This window comes from Oncorhynchus tshawytscha, linkage group LG03 (assembly GCF_018296145.1).
Source record: "Oncorhynchus tshawytscha isolate Ot180627B linkage group LG03, Otsh_v2.0, whole genome shotgun sequence".
Lineage (NCBI taxonomy): Eukaryota > Metazoa > Chordata > Actinopteri > Salmoniformes > Salmonidae > Oncorhynchus > Oncorhynchus tshawytscha.
This window is the reverse complement of record NC_056431.1, coordinates 26,791,163-26,809,558: the sequence shown is the minus strand read 5'-3', so window position 1 is coordinate 26,809,558 and position 18,396 is coordinate 26,791,163. Positions and strand designations below refer to the sequence as shown.

Sequence of the window (18,396 nt, the reverse complement as noted above, 5' to 3'; positions counted from 1 at the left end):
CAGAGTTACCTCTGCTGCAGAGGATAAGTTCCTTAGAGTTACCAGCCAAAATAAATTATTAACAGAGGTCACAGTCACCTCTCTCAGAGGAGACTATAGGAATCAGGCCTTCATGGTCGAAATGCTGCAAAGAAACCATTACTAAAGGACATCAATAATAAGAAGAGACTTGCTTGGGCCAAGAAACACAAGCAATGGACATTCGACCAGTGGAAATCTGTCTTTTGGTCTGATGAGTCCAATTTTGCAACTTTTGGTTCCAACTGCAGAGTAGGTAAACGGATGATCTTCGCATGTGTGGTTCCCACCGTGAAGCATGGAGGAGGATATGTGATTGTGTGGGGGTGCTATGCTGGTGACACGGTCAGTGATTTATTTAGAATTCAAAGCACACCTAACCAGCATGGCTATCACAGCATTCTGCAGCGATACGCCATCCCATCTAGTTTGTACTTAGTGGGGCTATCATTTGCTTTTCAATAGGACAATGACCCAACACACCTCCAGGCTGTGTAAGGACTATTTGACCAAAGAGAAGAGAGCTGCATCAGATGACCTGGCCTCCACAATCAGCCGAACTCAACTCAATTGAGATGGTTTGGGATGAGTTGGACTGCAGAGTGAAGGAAAAGCAGCCAACAAGTGCTCAGCATATGTGGGAACTCCTTCAAGACTGTGAGTAAAACATTTCAGGTGAAGCTGGTTGAGAGAATTCCAAGAGTGTGCAAAGCTGTCATCAAGCCAAAGGGTGGCTACTTTGAAGAATCTAAAAGTTAAAATATATTTTGATTTGTTTAACACTTTTTTGCATACTATATGATTCCATATGTGTTATTTCATAGTTTTGATGTCTTCACTATTATTCTACAACAATGTAAATAAAGAAAATCCCTTGATTGAGTAGGTGTGTCCAAACTTTTGACTGGTACTGTAAGTATTCAGACCTTTCCTAAGACTCGAAATTGATCTCAGGTGCATTCTGTTTCCATTGATCATCCTTGAGATGTTTCTACAACTTTATTGGAGTCCAACTGTAGTAAATTATTGAATGAACATGATTTGGAAAGGCACACAACTATAAGGTCCAACAGAGGACAGTACATGTTAGAGCAAATACCAAGCCATGAGGTCAAAGGAATTGTCCATAGAGCTCAGAGACAGGATTGTGCAGAGGCACAGGTCTGGGGAAGGGTACAACATCATTTTGGCAGCATTGAAAGTCCCAAAGATCACAGTAGCGTCCATCATTCTTAAATGGAAGAAGTTTGGAACCACCAAAACTCTTCCTAGAGCTGGCCGCCTGGCCAAACTGAGCAATCAAGACCAAGAACCCGATGGTCACTCTGACAAAGCTACAGAGTTCCTCTGTGGAGATGAGAGAACCTTCCAGAAGGACAACCATCTCTGCAGCACTCCACCAATCAGATCTTTATGGTTGAGTGGCCAGACTGAAGCCACTCTTCAGTAACAGAAACATGACAGCCCGCTTGGAGTTTGCCAAAAGGCTCTTAAAGACTCTCAGACCATGACAAACAAGATTCACTGCTATTGAAACCAAAATTGAACTCTTTGGCCTGAATGCCAAACGCACCGTCTGGTGGAAACCTAGCACCATCCCTACGGTGAAGCATGGTGGTGGCAGCATCATGCTATGGGGATGTTTTTAGTGTCAGGGATTGGGAGACTAGTCAGGATCGAGGGAAAGCTGAACGGAGCAAAGTACAGAGATATCCTTAATGAAAACCTGCTCCAGAGCACTCAGGACCTCAGACTGTGGTGAAGGTTCACCTTCCAACAGGAGTGTCATCGGGACAAGTCTCTGAATGTCCTTGAGTGCCCCAGCCAGAGCCCGGACTTGAACCCAGTCAAACATCTCTGGAAACACCTGAAAATAGCTGAGCATCAATGCTCCCGATCCAAAGTGACAGAACTTGAGGGTCTGCAGAGAAGGATTTGAGAAATTCCCCAAATGCATGTGTGCCAAGCTTGTAGCGTCATACCCAAGAAGACTCAATGCTGTAATCACTGTCAAAGTACTGAGTAAACGGTCTGAAAAATTATGTAAATTAAAACCTGTAGGAATCGTTATGCTGAAGTACTGAAATTCCCACAGAATGACGTCGTTTCTTTATGTTCTCTAAACTATTTGAGAATATTCCCAGTGTCAAACCAGATGTTCCTCGAACATTACCAAATTTGAAATGAAATGTAACCTTGTTTGAACTATCAGGAAACGTTCAGTAAAAGAAATGAAATACCAAGAAAATATGTTTTTTTGTTGTTGTCAAGTTCTTAAATGTACTGAGAATGTTCGAAAGCCAAGCAACTATCCTGCACCATTCCCAGAAATGTGTGTGAAGGTTGTATGCAAAAATACATATGGTACTCAGAACATTATGTGCTAACTGGGTCTATTTTGCTCTCTCTTTTCTCTACACACTCTCTTGCTCTCTGTCTCTCTGTCTCTTTCTGTCTCTCTCTCTTAATTTTTTCTCTCCCCCAGTCTGTTTCTTTTCCCTTCAAAAAGCGTTTCCTCTCAGTGTCAGTTAGTTTGTCTCATAAGCTTGACGGACACTACGTTTTGCTACTTAAATATTTCTTATCAGGTTGGTGATTGGTGGAGTGATTCTCATCCTGTAAGTAATATTTTGTAATTCAACTGTGGATCTGGGTGGTCAATGATTAAAGTTGGAAACCGAGACACAGACCATGGCCATGTCCCTTCAATTCCCTCAACTCTCTCTCTCTCTCTCTCTCTCTCTCTCTCTCTCTCTCTCTCTCTCTCTCTCTCTCTCTCTCTCTCTCTCCACACACACACTACCCTCCCCCGCCCCTACCCACACACGCACACTCATCCCTCCCTGCCCATTTCCCCTGTTGAGCCAGCCTGTCAACTGGGGATCCTTATCTCCCCATGAGTGACTGTGAAAAATGACAAGTGTGAGGAGGACACACGGATGATGGTGGCGGTGATACGCACCGCCGTCTGATTAGCAAGGTGAAGTGCCGCTCTTTAAAAATGCAGGGGTCAGAGGTATGAGACCTCCATCCAACACTTCACCACACTTCACACGCCCAACTTTTTTTATGGCCTTTTGCTCTCTCTCTCTCTCTCTCTCTCTCTCTCTCTCTCTCTCTCTCTCTCGTGGCGTGCAGCAGGCTGAGCACTTCCTTCTTCCTGTGGGGTCAGCAGTTCACTGTGCTGGTAGAGACCCTGACATGTCCATTAATTAATAAGACTAGAGCCCTCACATGATGGGAGACATGACGTCTGCATTCTGGCTACATCACCCTCTCCTCTCCTCTCCTCTCCTCTCCTCTCCTCTCCTCTCCTCTCCTCTCTCTCTCCTCTCCTCTCCTCTCCTCTCCTCTCCTCTCCTCTCCTCTCCTCTCCTCTCCTCTCCTCTCCTCTCCTCTCCTCTCCTCTCCTCTCCTCTCCTCTCCTCTCCTCTCCTCTCCTCTCCTCTCCTCTCCTCTCTGTCATTTAGCCTAGATCATTTCCCTGTCACACTTTAGCGTGTTACCTCCACCCCAGGATAAATTATATAACAATAGTCTCAACATTTTCTGATGTTCATTGCTTCGTGCAATCTGGTCAACAACATGTTGTTTGTGTGTGTGTGGGGTAAAACACAGAATGACAGACTGGTCCAATCTGGTCAGAACTAGAATGGGCCCAAAGAGAGGTGCTAATCATAACTCTGAGCTGGTCTTGTTGTGCTGCTGGCTAATTACCGCCATTATGTAGATGCAGAGTGCTGCTGATCAGTGTAGCTTGTTGTGTGTTTATGTATGTGTGTATGTGCATGTGCGCGTTTGTGTGCGTGTGTGTTTTTTTGTGTGCCGTGGTGGCAGGGCCGATTAAGAGGGAGATTAGCTGGCCGTCCCGAGGAGGGGGGCGGCCTAGGGGGGTGAGAGGGGGGGTAGCGAGGGGCGTCCCTCTCCTGGAGACGAGCCCTGACCTTCTCATTTCATCCTCATTAGTATCTCATGTCAACAGAGCAGCCGCTCCTTAATCATCTGCTATCATCCCTGCACACACTCAGAAGCACTCATACACACAGACACGTGCACACACACACACATGCTCAACAAAAATCCCATTCACGCAAAAACAGACACAGATACATACACACATGTAAACAACCAATGCCGAGACACAAACTAAAAGATTTATACCATATTCACACACCTTTTATTGTATGTGTGTGTGACCTTTATTTAACTAGGCAAGTCAGTTAAGAGCGAATTCTTATTTACAAGGACGGCCTAGACTGGCCAAACCCAGACGACACTGGGGAAATTGTGCGTTGTCCTATGTGACTCTCAGTCATGGCTGGTTGTGATACAGCTTGGATTCGAACCAGGGTGTCTGTAGTGACACCTCTAGCACTGAAATGCAGTGCCTTAGACCACTGCACCACTCAGGAGCCCATATCTGTATGTCATGAGAAGACAATGTATATAAGACAATGTATATAAGACAATGTATATGAGGATAATAACAACCTGTTATTTCATTATAATTTATTTTTAACGAACAACAATAAATAGAGTTCACATTCTGCCTTGGGCCAAGCATATATGTCTATTTATTGAATAAATAAGTGATTCTCTCCTTTTGATGTTGTTTTCTGCTCTATGTCAGAGACTGGGCTTGTCTGTCTGGGTCGGCCTGTGTGCCACAGTGGAGCCCAGTGCAGGGTGAGGGGGTTAGGGGACAAACAGGGCCCAGGCAGGGGCGAGGAGGGTGAGGGGACTGGGGGCTCGTGGTGCCAGCACAAATGAGCCCCATTCATTTCCCCACGTCGGCATATGGTGGCCCATTGTCCTCGGCCACAGAGGCAGAAGTGATGCAATTTGTTGGCATGTCCTGTCATGTCATAAACTGCCCATCCCACTGAGGCCCCGGCAGGACAGCAGAAGGGCAGCTTGTTTCACCGAGTTTCACAGCTTCACATGTGTCCTCTGAAAACAGCAGTGGCTCAGACACGCACGTGCACGCATACGCACGAATGCAAAACGTGCGCACGCACAAAGACACCGACATGGACATATCTGTAATGCTTACCCAGCACTTGCTATAAATATTTTGACATCAAAATGATTCTCCTCAAAGAATAACATGTATTTGAATCAGAGAGCAAATCTTGCGGAGGATTATAGCATATCTATGTCAATCTCCGTTCTCCATGTTATCTCAATGGAGGGGTTTTGCTGTAGTTACAGATGGGGTCACCCAGAGTATTAAGATTTTATCATCATCTTTATTTACATGATCCTGTTCTTATGAGTCAGTGTCCTGAAATTAAACTGTACATGGCTCACAACAACAACCACAACAACCACAACAACATAACCAAAAACAACGGTAAGAATCAATTAAGACTATGAGCCACTTCACTCTTGAACCCCATGTCGTTTCATTACTTCACCATGCCAAGCAACTCACAGCAAGCTACTCTCTGTCTGACAGGGGAGGGAACGAGCCTTGTGGAACTTCCTTTAAAAAAGGAACTTTTTTTTGAGAGAGGTGCACAATATATGCAGCGAAAACTGTGAGAGAAGTGTCTAGACGGTAGCACGTTCAGCTCAGACAGAGGAAAGCATGCGATCGCACAGTCACGCACATAGATAGGGCTGATGTGTTGAAAGAAGCTTGGGTGGCACAGGTCAAGTGTCACTGAACCCATTTCACACTTACATTGTGTGTGTGTGTGTGTGTGTGGGGGGGATCTGTGTGTGCATGCGCCGCCGTGTCAAACAGAGATTTGGATCTTATTGTCCACACAGCTTGCTCTCCTACCTTCCTCTCTGAAAGACAGCGGGGTCTCCCGGAGTCAACACAGAGGAGAAATTAGTCCGAAAAATACCCAAACACACCAAGAAAACTTGGCCAACTCCCCAACTGTAGAGATGAATGACTTGTCTGAAGCGTTGAACACTTTTTTCAATGGTGTGAGGAACAAGTAGTCCATAGAGACTGTTACAAGTGCATTACAAGAGCAGGGAGTGACATCAGTCATTTTGGATCAATTGTAGTACTGAAGCAACAGAGTGGGTATCTTTGTCTTAGATAGACTTCATCTAAGATGATACAGTAAACAGCTGTAATGCAAAAGCATAATATCATAGGTATACCTATGACCTATTACGCGGTGGGTTTAGTTGCATTTAGTAATTGGGCAGACGCTCATTTCCAAGACAAAGTCAAATCAAATCAAAATCAAATCCCAATGTGTTTTATAAAGTCTTCACAGACGCGGTTGTTTGGGTGGTCAAAAATCCCACGAGAGACGCTCAAGAGATGATAGATGACTTCGACGGTGAAGAGGTGATCTCCTTTTTTGTCCCCCCACATGGTGGACCTGTCCCCCCTGTCCCCCTCGACCCCCAGACCCCCGATCTACCCCCATACCCAGCCAAGCCACAAGCCCCAGCCACCAGTCCAGGCCTGTCACTGGCCTGCTCCCCATGTCTATCACTGGATGATGGATGGGGTGGGAGGTCTTGACCTCAACTCCCCAGAGTTCACAGATCTCATCAGCGCTGCAGACACCTCCAACCGCCGAAAGACAATGTCCCAAAATCATGTCTTTAAAGTGGGAAAATCTGAAGAAGAAATTAACACATTAGACACCGGTCTTCATCTACATGTGGGGATAGTACAAGCGTTGAGGTCATGTTTTTACAATATGCATATTAAACAAATAATTCAGCAAAATGACATAATGAAATATCTGTTTCCTTATCTTGGAAGCAGTCTACAGACGACAAGGCCTACTAAATCTATGGGAGAGACTGCAATCCACACATAAACTAGCCACTGCCACCAAATGCTAATATTAGGTGTGCGGCCATTTTTGTAATTCATTTGATGTATCATATAATCTCACATTTAGAAGGAGCATAGCCTGGGTGAGCTATAATCCTGGAGGTCTGGGAACATTTAAGACTAAAACACATATTTCCAGCCATACAACTGGCCCACCAGGTAAGATGGGGTGTCTAAAAGTAGACTCCTATAAGTCTTATAAGCTACAAGAAGTGAGAGAACCTACATCTACAACCGCCACCAATCTGACCATGTTTCAGCCAGAGGAGGAATCTCCGCTTCTCCCTTCGGCCCTGCGTTACTACGACAGTGAGATAGATTGATCTGCTAAAAATACACAGAGAAATATAAATAAATAAATAAACCATGCAGAATGGTGTCAAGTTACAACCCACTGACACCGGGCATAGCTCACTGTTATTTCCCGCTTTTGCAAAAATATCTAATTCCCCTTATTTAATCAAGAGACTCCTTCGCCTTAGACCGAGAACCACTGCGCCTGTTCGTCCCGCTCGCCACCTCTCAGCCGTGATTTACGACGCCCGCTGCCTTTATGAGTACCTGTTTCATTTTCTTGTCGCTGCTCTGACACCTAAAGTGATAGGAATTTTATGCTTTTGATAACTATATGAGTTTCGCTTTGGCCTGGGATTCATGGCCCTGTCAGCAGTCGATAAATAACGGCTAGCGCTAGCATGACTTCCAGAGGAGACATCCACTATATGGGATTTGGCTGTGGAGGCAGGGAGGAGCAGGGAGGGACACACATGGGGCTATGGAGAGAAGAGGATGGGAGAGAGGATGGAGAGAGGATGGGAAGAAAAATGTGTCAAATGAGCCTGGATCATTCTAAAGGTCACGTCAACATGAGCGGAAGTGCATATGTTGTCTTGTGTCATCTCTTCGGAATTCATAACCGGGCCTTTTGAGAATGTCATAGAGTGATGTCATGCGCTGACACAGTGTGATGCAACACAAGAGGCACACTGAGAACTGACGCGCAGGTCACACAGCACATGCACTGCATCCACATACAAATGTGCAGAGAAACTGAGAGTTTTGCTCAGGAGGTTTTATGTTTATTTCATGAAACTATACCTTCCTTGAACTAATGTTTATGGACAAATGCCATCGGAGCAGTGCTTGACTTGGCCTGAAATAGGTGCCGCTACTCATTTTGGGTGCTGCTACTGATTATATTTAGGTGCAGGAGCTCCACAATACTTTTTAGTTCAAATTCATTAAGAGGTGCAGGAGATCAAGCAGAATAAAATGTGAGTTGCCGGTACTCAACTCTGGTGAGCTCCTGCCTAAGTCAAGCACTGAATTGATGTAAGATTTGACCATGACTGGTCTTGTCGTCATATGAATGTTGTATTATACTCTATATATATATATATATATAAAAAATTTAAAAATCCTTCGGAAAGTGTATGTGCCTTTAAGAAAAATGTGGTCATAACAATGTGTACAATACAGTCATGACTGAGCCAGCAAACTTCCTGTCTGTGTTTATTTGTGGTTTAGGACAATACTAACGTGTATCTTTCGGAGTGATCACAGGTTAGATCATGTCTAGATAATAGCAGTTAAAAGTGGAACTGAAAATTGGGATTTCAGAAAATACAGGCAGTGCATGGCGCCCCGGGTGGATTTGAAAGTGTCTTGCAAAGAGAGTTGCGTAAATTCCCTCCAAACCTATTCTTACCCCTGTCCCTCCCTCACAAACGTCCTCCGCTCTACCCTCACCCGCTCCCCTTCCCGCGACCCCTCGGGAACCTCATTTCAATCTGTCCCGGCTATAAAATGTGTGAGAACATAATACACTAAAAATCCTCATATGCATATGAAAAATCATCCTGTGAAAGGGAGCCTGGGATTAGGACAGGATAGATTTATACTAAGCTTTACACATTCCATTGACACATTTGCAGTTTCTGCATTGTTGCCTAAGACCTCCTGGTTACTTAGGCGATGACATTAAACTGGGTGAAAATGGCTTATTATGTGCGATAAATTCAAACAAAGTTGACGCACTGTACCCAGCGAGTACATCTAAAGAGTGGGGAGGAAATGTCAAGCATTTCAAAAGGAACCTTCTGTAAATTGTGTTTATGGAGACTATAACGAATCTCTCCATGGCAAAAGGTCTTTGTTCGAAACCCTGCTGGTCCTCACTGAGTGAATATTATGAGGAGTTGGGTTGAAAAGAGGGAGGGAGCTGGTGTGTGTGTGTGTGTGTGTGTGTGTGTGTGTGTGTGTGTGTGTGTGTGTGTGTGTGTGTGTGTGTGTGTGTGTGTGTGTGCATGTGTGTGCATGTGCGTGTGTGTGTGTGTGTGTGTGTGTGTGTGTGTGTGTGTGTGTGTGTGTGTGTGTGTGCATGTGTGCATGTGTGTGCATGTGTGTGTGTGTGTGTGTGTGTGTGTGTGTGTGTGTGTGTGTGTGTGTGTGTGTGTGTGTGTGTGTGTGTGTGTGTGTGCATGTGCGTGTGTGTGCATGCTTGAGTGCGTGCATGCGAGTGTGTTTGTGTGTCTATGCGTGTGAGTGTGTTGTGTCACGATGGGGATTCAAAATGAAAAAGAAAAGAGAAGGTTGAGACAAGAATTCACTGCTAAAGGGGTGTGAACTGGCACTGCCACTTGGCTTGAGCACAATGCATGGAGGGCTGGCATGGCCCAAAGGCCCTCTGACACAAGCAGCCCACACCACAGAGGTGCCACAGAGAGAGAAGGGTGGGAGGAAATCACAGGAACCAAGGGGAAATTGAGACAGACTTGTCTTGCAGGTGTTGAGATAATAGACTAACAAATGATGTAATTGTTGTAGCATTTGGGGAGGAGGGGTCTCCCTCAGATGGGGGAAGTGTGGATCAGAAATCTGGAGGGACACACTCAAACACAAACACACTTGGTGAGATGCAAACACACACACACAAACAAACTTGGTGAGATGCACACACACACAAACACTGGGGGAGACACATACAGGCACACACAAGCACAACCACACACACAAACACACTTGGTGAGATGCACACACACAGACAGACGGACAGACGGACAGACGGACAGACGGACAGACGGACAGACGGACAGACGGACAGACGGACAGACGGACAGACGGACAGACAGACAGACAGACAGACAGACAGACAGACAGACAGACAGACAGACAGACAGACAGACAGACAGACAGACAGACAGACAGACAGACAGACAGACAGACAGACAGACAGACAGACAGACAGACAGACAGACAGACAGACAGATTTACACTCAGTGATTCAGAAACATGAGTGGGGCCTAACAATATTCTCCAATGAGAGTGTGTGGAGGATATTTTTGGAACATCACACTTTTAAAAGCATGAGCTTGAACTCCCCTGGGTCATTTTCTGCTCTGGTCTTAATTGAGAGTGTTCTGGAAAAATCATTACTATATTAATGATTTAACACAAAGTAACTACCTGCTTTTTCCAAGAGGAAAGGGAGATTTGCTTCCAGTCAATACCCCATGCACACTCATTATAAGGGGAAAGTTATAGTAATTAGGCAGACACCAATAACTTTTAATGATCTTTGTTTTTAATTGCATATTATCGGGTTGCACAGTCTCTGTGTTTATGCCCAAATGTGAGATAATAATGAAGGGAGGAGCAGATTAAAGAGAAGTGGCACCTGCATCGTATTTACCGTAGCAACAAAAGTAGCATGGCTGATTTTCTCTACTGTGCAACCAAGAGGCTAGATGCATTAGCCTGTCATTATAGCCACTCTTATTTCTACCTTTCCCTCGACTCTCTTTCCTTCTCCCTCGTTTGCCCGCTCTCTTTCTAATGATGTTTCTAGTGTCTATACTGGCACTTAGTGGCGCTCTCACTTTTGTGGAACTATGCACTTCTTTGTATCGCGTTGGAAGGAACGGGAAAACAACAACATCGACAACAACACAAGGTATGTCTGAAACGTATTACAAAATACCAAAATACTGACTGGGGACTGATCGGATCATTTTCAATCTCCAACTATTGCTCAAATAACAGGCAGAATAAAAAAACACTTTTGATAGACCTATTCAAAGTTTTGTAGCACCACAATAAGAACTAAAGAGCCAAAACAACCCCCCAATCACCCCCGAATCATCACCGACTCTCAGAGACAGCCCGTCTTTGTCTGTTAGAGAGGAGTAGAGAGGTGTCCCCCCCCGAAATGAAAGAGAAATATGAATATGAATGAAAATCTATCTAAAATGAAGGACTGATGAATTGCCATCTGTTAGCTCGTTCAGGGGAAGTGGACTATCCAAAGCAAAGCAGTGCAGGGAGCGAGTGACAGAGAGTCTGAGAGTCGGGGGGATAGAGAGAGTCCAGGAATGCCAGACTGGCACTCCAGTGCCACTCTGAAAAAGTGAGCCAAGAGCCCTCCTCCTGATGCCCCGCATCCTCTCCTCCCTCCCCTCTTCCTCTCCTCTCTCGCCCCTTATATCTCCTCTGCTCTCAGAGAGACACTGTGGCAGATTGTAGACTCAATCACTCCCCTGTCAGGTGATTATCCGAGTGGTCTTCGTAATGTAATCGTCCGTTCACACGTACCATATTTAAATTACGGCCGCCATAGCGAAACAAGCTGCGTATTCAAATCACCCAATCACCTCGTCGTCGCCGTCTTCCCTGAACAATGTCAACTGTAAAAGAACCGACCGCCAGCTGAAGGCAATTATGCCATGTTGTCAGAGCCAATTATGATGGCTCTCTCGGCGGCGGTTATGCCACGAGCAGGGGAGTGTTCAGGAATATTTTAATGACAATATGCTTGCGGTCCATTATAGCGTGCCACCCGCAGCCACCCCCTCCCTTTAATGCCATCTCAGAGTGAGTCCACGGTGGGGACCATTAAACCTGATAGGAGCACATTATGGCCCCTCTCAAGGGCCACACTGAGAGGACTGGGAGAGTCTCACTGGGAGATGCGGGGCAGAGCAGAGCGGGGATGGCAGGATGGCAGGATGGCAGTCATCTCCCCCACATGTTCTTCTAGCTGCAGCCTGGCAAGAAGGAGGGAGAGCTGGGCTCAGTGGGCTGGTCCTCCTAACAACCTCACTGCACAGGGGACATACCCATGCTGCCACAAGCCTCAGAGAGAAAGAGAGCGAGAGAGAGCGTAAGAGCGAGAGAGGGAGAGAGAAATATAGATAGAGAGAGAGAGAGAGAGAGAGAAAAAAAGAAATACAGTAGAGGGAGGGGAAGGGCATGTTCTGTGTCTCGTTTCCAACTTCAGTCAATGACTCTTCCCAGTGTTGAATGCATTCCCTTTGTTGTGTAAAATAATTATCCCAAGCATAGTCTTTTGACATATTTGTTTAGACAGCAAAGACAAGCACTGCAAGACGGTGTCTTAATTTTTTTTTATGTGGTAAAGGTAACTTGATTGTCACGCCCTGACCATAGTAAGCTGTTTTTTCTCTGTTGGTTGGGGCGTGATAGTGACTTGGGTGGGTGATCTAGGTGATATTGTATTTCTATGGTGGCCTGATATGGTTCCCAATCAGAGGCAGCTGTTTATCGTTGTCTCTGATTGGGGATCATATTTAGGTAGCCATTTCCTCATTCGTGTTTGTGGGATCTTGTCTACATTTAGTTTCCTGAGTGCACACCAGTAGCTTCAAGTTTCGTTTGTGCTTTTTTGTTTTGTTTTTGGTGAGTTTCTGTTTACTAAAATATGTGGGACTCTACTCAAGCTGCGCCTTGGTCTACTCCTTTCAACAAACGTGTCATTGATACATATGTTTTGCCCCTATTATACAACAATATTAGACACATTATACAGGCCTTCTGTATTGGATGTGCCTGTTAAATAGATTTTAAATTTGAATATATGGCATACCTATGAATATACATGTTTTGCTTCCATATACATAACCCAGTTACTGATTTAAAACCACCTATTCTTCAACACCATAATGCAGGTTAGAAAGGCTCCCTCCATCTGTCCTTGGGGATATACATGTATGTATCAAACATGCCTTTCTCAGGGGTAGGTAGAGGTTGACAGGAGAAGACATCACCACAGTTCCTGTGAGATTGCTAATCCGACCACATATATTAATGCATCACAGCCCAGAGGACAAAAAGCATGTTTTAAATGGTGTTGTGTTGTATCGGGTGTCTGGCTGAGAGAGAGAGAATGTCGACCGGATTATAAGGCCTGTGGTGGTGAGAGATGAGGGATGGCCGTCTCGTAAACAAGTGACAAGCGTCCTGGATGACAATTCCTAATCCATCATAGTGCTGTCACTGCTGTGACCGGAGAGGTGACGAACAGGACCTGGGAGAGAAGGACAGGGGGAGGGATTGAGGAGGGGGACAGCTGCTGTGTGTTAATCCACATCATCATTTGAGAAGCTGTCCCACATGGCTCCCGGACATGGGCGAAAAGGGAAAGAAACACTTATTGAAAACATTGAGGGTACAAAATATAGCCTTGGAACACTAAAGTGACACCCCTCCAAGGACACTTTGTGAAATTGAGCTGTTGAATACCGTACAAAATGTAGAAGTAAACCCTTGATTCATGTTTGTTGGACACCATACCTGAAAAGCATAAAGCAGTCTGAGTGATATTGTTCTCTATTATTTGCAGGCAACAAACTCATCAAAGGTCCACCCCCCAGCCTCTCAGCACATAGTGGTAATGACCCCAAGAACTATATGACATTATGGGGCATGCTGTCTTATGAGTTGGAGTACGCTGGCTCTTCTAATATAAGTATGTGCTTCTCTCTGTGGAACAGTTTTAGGCACACTGTAAAGCTGTCATTCACGTCTGCTCGTTCTCTCTCTCTCTCTCTCTCTCTCTTTCTCTCTCTCCCTCTCCCTCTCCCCCCCCTCTCTCTCTCTCTCTCGTTCCCATTTGTCTAACTCCGCATTTTTTTATTTTTGCAATTACTAAAAACAAAAACGATGTGATAGTATAAATTTCGTTCTTCTCTGCACGGCTCACTGGTTTAGTAAGATCTACATGTTGGGTAAGGGCCCCCTCGTTTTACTCTCCTTCTCTCCTTTTCTCTCTTAATGCCCTGCTTCCCTGCCAAACCGGGGTTTCCGATTGGGCTTCAATAACACCTTTGATGTGGACAGCGGCCCAGAGTGTCGGAGTGAAAGGCAGGGTGCGGTGGAACAAACACAATGGGCTGACCTTCAGCCTGCATCTGCTCAGAGAACACACTAAATGGTCACATTGATGCTCATGTTTAGCTCTTTGCTAAGGGGCCTGATGGAGCCGACAGCGATCGGAGACACAGTGAGGGTCTGGGCCTCTGCCAGCTAGCTAACCCAGGGACAAATTGATTTAATCAAAGCCAGCTACAATTACATTCATCCTAACCTTGCATTGCTGTAAGCATTTATGAAATCCTATGAACTTCATCTGAATGTAGTATGTATGGTTTATGAATGCATTATGAAGCATTTATGTAGGTACCCTTCAAAATAAAGTGTCAGCATGAACGCTCTTTGCTGTCGTTTTTCTTTTATTCTGTTTAGTGGTTGTCAAGTGCTGTACTTGTGCTTAGCAATAACGTGTTTGAATTGAATTAATTCCAATATTTTCTCCATAAAGATGAGTAAGTAGTGATGAATGGTGCTTATATTAAACATAATTACATTGACTAATCTTGTTGCTTCACATTGTTAATGCCAATAGACTTGAGTCATTCACATGATGGCCTTCAGTCCAGTCAGCTCTCGCTTTGTTTATACACATACACACAGAGACTGCATCAATGTTGCAAGCGGCGTCATTTGTGTTGTCTTATAAAAGTGATTACCTACCTACCCCAGCTGCAGTTTCAGGTGGATCAGGACAAGATTCAGCCCTCCGAACAGCTTTCACAAGCGCTGCAGAGGCTGCTGTGCTGGGCCGGCGCTCCCTTCTTTGAATGTGTGGGGTTACAAGTGACTTTCCCAGCTGCTCCAGGAACACCCTCCTCTTGTTCCGCTTATCAGGCATTCAGGTAGGTTGATCTTGTTCCATATCATGAAGGCATTGTATAATGACACATCAATGATGTTATGGAACATGACCAGGGTCCAGCGGGCAGTCATCCTCCTGCAGCTGTAAGTTCCAATCACCTTGTCCAGGTTGTTCATGCCTCCTTTGTTGTAGTTCAGGATGATGGCTGGCTGGCTTCCTGTCCTCATGATCACTGATCTCAGCTGTTTTGTACAGTGTGTTCAGGAGGACCACATTCTTGTTCCTCCTTGGGAAGTAAGAAACTAGAGTGGTGGTGGGGGTGAAGGCAAACTTTGATGAGAAGGCCTTTCTTCCCCTTGTTGTGAGGAGTGCAGGGGGGAGCTCAGGCTTGTTCTTTCTATCTGTGCCAACCATGGTGATCTTCCTCTTCAGGAGCTGCTGGCTGAGTTCAGAGGTGAAGAAATTGTCACAAATGACATTGTGCCCCCTCAATCCATCTGTCACATCAAGCAGAACCCGCATCTCCTGGTTCTTCTCCGGGCCTCCACTGGTCGGCTTCCCTGTGCAGGCTTGCATCTTCCAAACGTAGCTGGATTGTGCATCACAGGCAACCCATATCTTGATGCCATACTTTGCTGGCTTGCTGGGCATATACTGCCGGAAAGGACAGCAACCTTTTGACAAAATATATTACTATCAGTAATAAGTATCAGTGTCAGAGAAAACAATCACATAAATCAATGATATTACAGCAATACATGATAATATGAACAGTGAAAACCACTTGTGAAAATAAAAATGTACCTCTGAATGGAACCAGTTGCTCATACACTGTTACTTCAGTCCCAGGGTTGTAGAGGTATGGCAGATGCTCTATTCACTTCTCCCAGACCTCTCTTATGGCTTCCAGTTTGTCTCTCACACGTCTTGCAGCTCTTGGCTCACAGTTATCAAACCGTAGTATCCTTGAGAAATTGTGAAAGACTTCAGTGGCATCGTGGCATGGAAATTGCCTATCCACTCTCTGCATCCCAGAGACTACATGTAGCCTCGCCTCGGGACCTACACACACCCGCTAAGATTAGCAGCCCTATGTAGGCACACAGGTCAATCTCATCCATCATTTTCCAGCTGTCTCCATATTTATAGAAACCCTCCAAATTTGTCATCTCCAGGATGATTTTTTGGCGTGATAAACATGTAGAAAGTGCTGGTGTGATGAACATGTAGAATGTTAAGGTGATGTCCTGGGCATGGGCAACTGCATGTCCTGTGGGCCCTGGGGTCATCCTTAAGACATTTTGTGCTGCCATCCTGCCCTGCTTGTCATATGGTGACAAGGACCATGTTATTTGTCTGCTCTTTGACAAAAATGTCTCTCTTTCAGCTTGGGGGACTTCTTCTTCATCTGAAGATGATGCATCGTGCTCTGGGTTATATTCTTCCCCATCTTCTTCTTCAGATACCTCCTCCTCTTCTAAATCATTGTTCTCTTGTTCCTCCTGGACATCTGAAAAAATCAGATCTACGACCTGTTGGACACCGAAACGTGCGCTCGTGGCTTCAGCAAAGAGAGAACTGGGGGGACTGTCATCTGCAGCACCTTTATAGCCTCTGACTGCATTCCCCCATTAGTAAACAATACTTTCAATAACTTTTTATTTTCTCTGTGAACTTTGAATCATGTGTGGTGTCGTGGAGGGGAGATGCTGCACATGCACAATAACGTTTTTTTTTTAGTTTTATCTGATTTTAATCAGTAGCACACAATCTCAATTTCTCATTGTCTGTGTGTGTGTCTTTGTGGTTTCTGTGGTGTGTGAATGATTTTATAACTGTCGGGTCAAAAATGACCCCAAGACAATCTTTGTACCCTGGTGGCGTACAGCTTTCATGGAAATATGAACAAAGGCGACGTTTCACTTTTTCGGGGTCACTCACTAGGAAAAGTCATCAAATGTCAAGTTGAAAAAAATATCATGTAGGGGGTTTTCTCTGCTGTTAAACATAGTGGTGGGTAATTTTTGACCCTTAAGACAGCACAAGGGTTAACCTGCCACCTTCTGGTTGCACAGTGTATGCTTGGTGTCCGTATGCCGCACTGCCCACTGGTGCTTAATTTAGTGCAAATATTTCCTCTGAGAGCGCTTTCAACTTCTCCCCCCCTTCCCCCACCCCCCATCCTCCCAGGATGCCCCCACCACCCTCTCCCACCCCACCAGCAGCACATCGCTGTCCTAGGCGTACATAAGGTCATCAGGAACTAGGAGTGAGGAGAAACAGGGGCGTAAAAGGCAAAATGGTTTTATGTCGATTTAAGCAAGAGGGTAATAAGAGGAGGGAAAAAAATCAATAGCAGCATAAAATTGATTTAGTGCGTGTCATAAAACATAAGTAAGTGCTCTGAGATGGAGAAAACCCGAGTCTCAATTTAATCTGCACAAAAGCTGCACTGTACAGATGAAGTGATCTGAGGAGAGAGAGAGAGAGAGAGAGAGAGAGAGAGAGAGAGAGAGAGGTAGGGTACAGAGAAGATAGAGAGAGAGAGAGGGAGAGATACAATAAAATCTGAAGACAGACACTTAATTGTCATATTAAAGACTCTCTCCGGTGCTCACTGGAGTGGAAGGTTAGATCCCCATTCATCATCTGGCTAACGGCCACAACACAGAATGAAATCACAATTAAAATCTGCTCAATACTGTCTCGGAGATGTTTTGCGAGCATTAATTTTTTCCCATTGATTCACCACCCCATAAATCAGAAATGTTGCGGCGCATGTAATGGTTTATGGAGAAAGGATTATGGTTTTATGAAGCTAATGCAGCAGAACCATCTCATTTACACAGGCCCTCAGCCTCCTTGGCTGGCCTTTATTTCTCACTGGGGAGAGAGTTATTACAGAGTGCCACAGACAAGCAGAGCAGAGCTATGGCTACTGTACAAAGGCTACATCTAGATTAGTAGATATTCACGTCAAAATGAACACGCCTCTATGATGCACATTTATCAATAATAACATTTTTATTGATTTAAACTGACTCTGCTCCCAAAATGGAAGTCTATTTTTATGAAAATGTCCCTCCGTACACCATTAGTTTGGGGAAATTATATCCCCTTGTTAGAGTCTTTACTAGACGATAGGTCTTAGTTATGAAGTTGTAAAGTGAAATGGATGAATGGTAGAGGGAGAGGTTCAGAGCTGCTTCTCACCATGGAGACAAGGCTATTTCCCCGTGGCTGTAGCCCAGCAGCTCTGGCTGTCATAGCTCATTGTGGTGGTGGAGCGGGGTGGAGAGGGGGACCTAGTGCCAAGCGTCAAATCATCATCACACAAAACACTCCTGACACCAGCTAAAAAGGGAGATGGATCATCTGGTTTTGTGGGGCAGGAGATGTTTGTCCCCTGATAGTAGCTACTCTTATCCACAAACCTCCCCTCTCCACACACTCACACACACACATCCTGCTTGCCTGCCCGACCGACCAACAAAGAGGTCATTCCACCCGTGGGGGTCAACGTCTTAACAAGGCCAGACTAGCCAACACTTCTCTTTGCAAATGTGTGTGTTTGAGTGCTGCATGTGCGTGT

At 45.2% G+C, this 18,396-nt stretch overlaps 1 long non-coding RNA gene across 2 annotated transcripts in view; it reads left to right on the top strand.

Annotated features, from left to right (window-relative positions):
* Positions 1-14,378, top strand: part of LOC112245121 — an 86,707-nt gene extending 72,329 nt beyond the window's left edge. The window contains exons 3-4 of one of the 2 annotated variants that reach the window (XR_002952686.1): positions 13,473-13,520; positions 13,970-14,378. This is a non-coding gene — a long non-coding RNA (uncharacterized LOC112245121). Of the gene's footprint in view, positions 1-13,472; positions 13,599-13,969 lie in introns of both variants that reach the window. The other variant, XR_002952685.1, reaches the window with a different exon arrangement.
* The last annotated feature ends 4,018 nt before the right edge of the window (positions 14,379-18,396 follow it).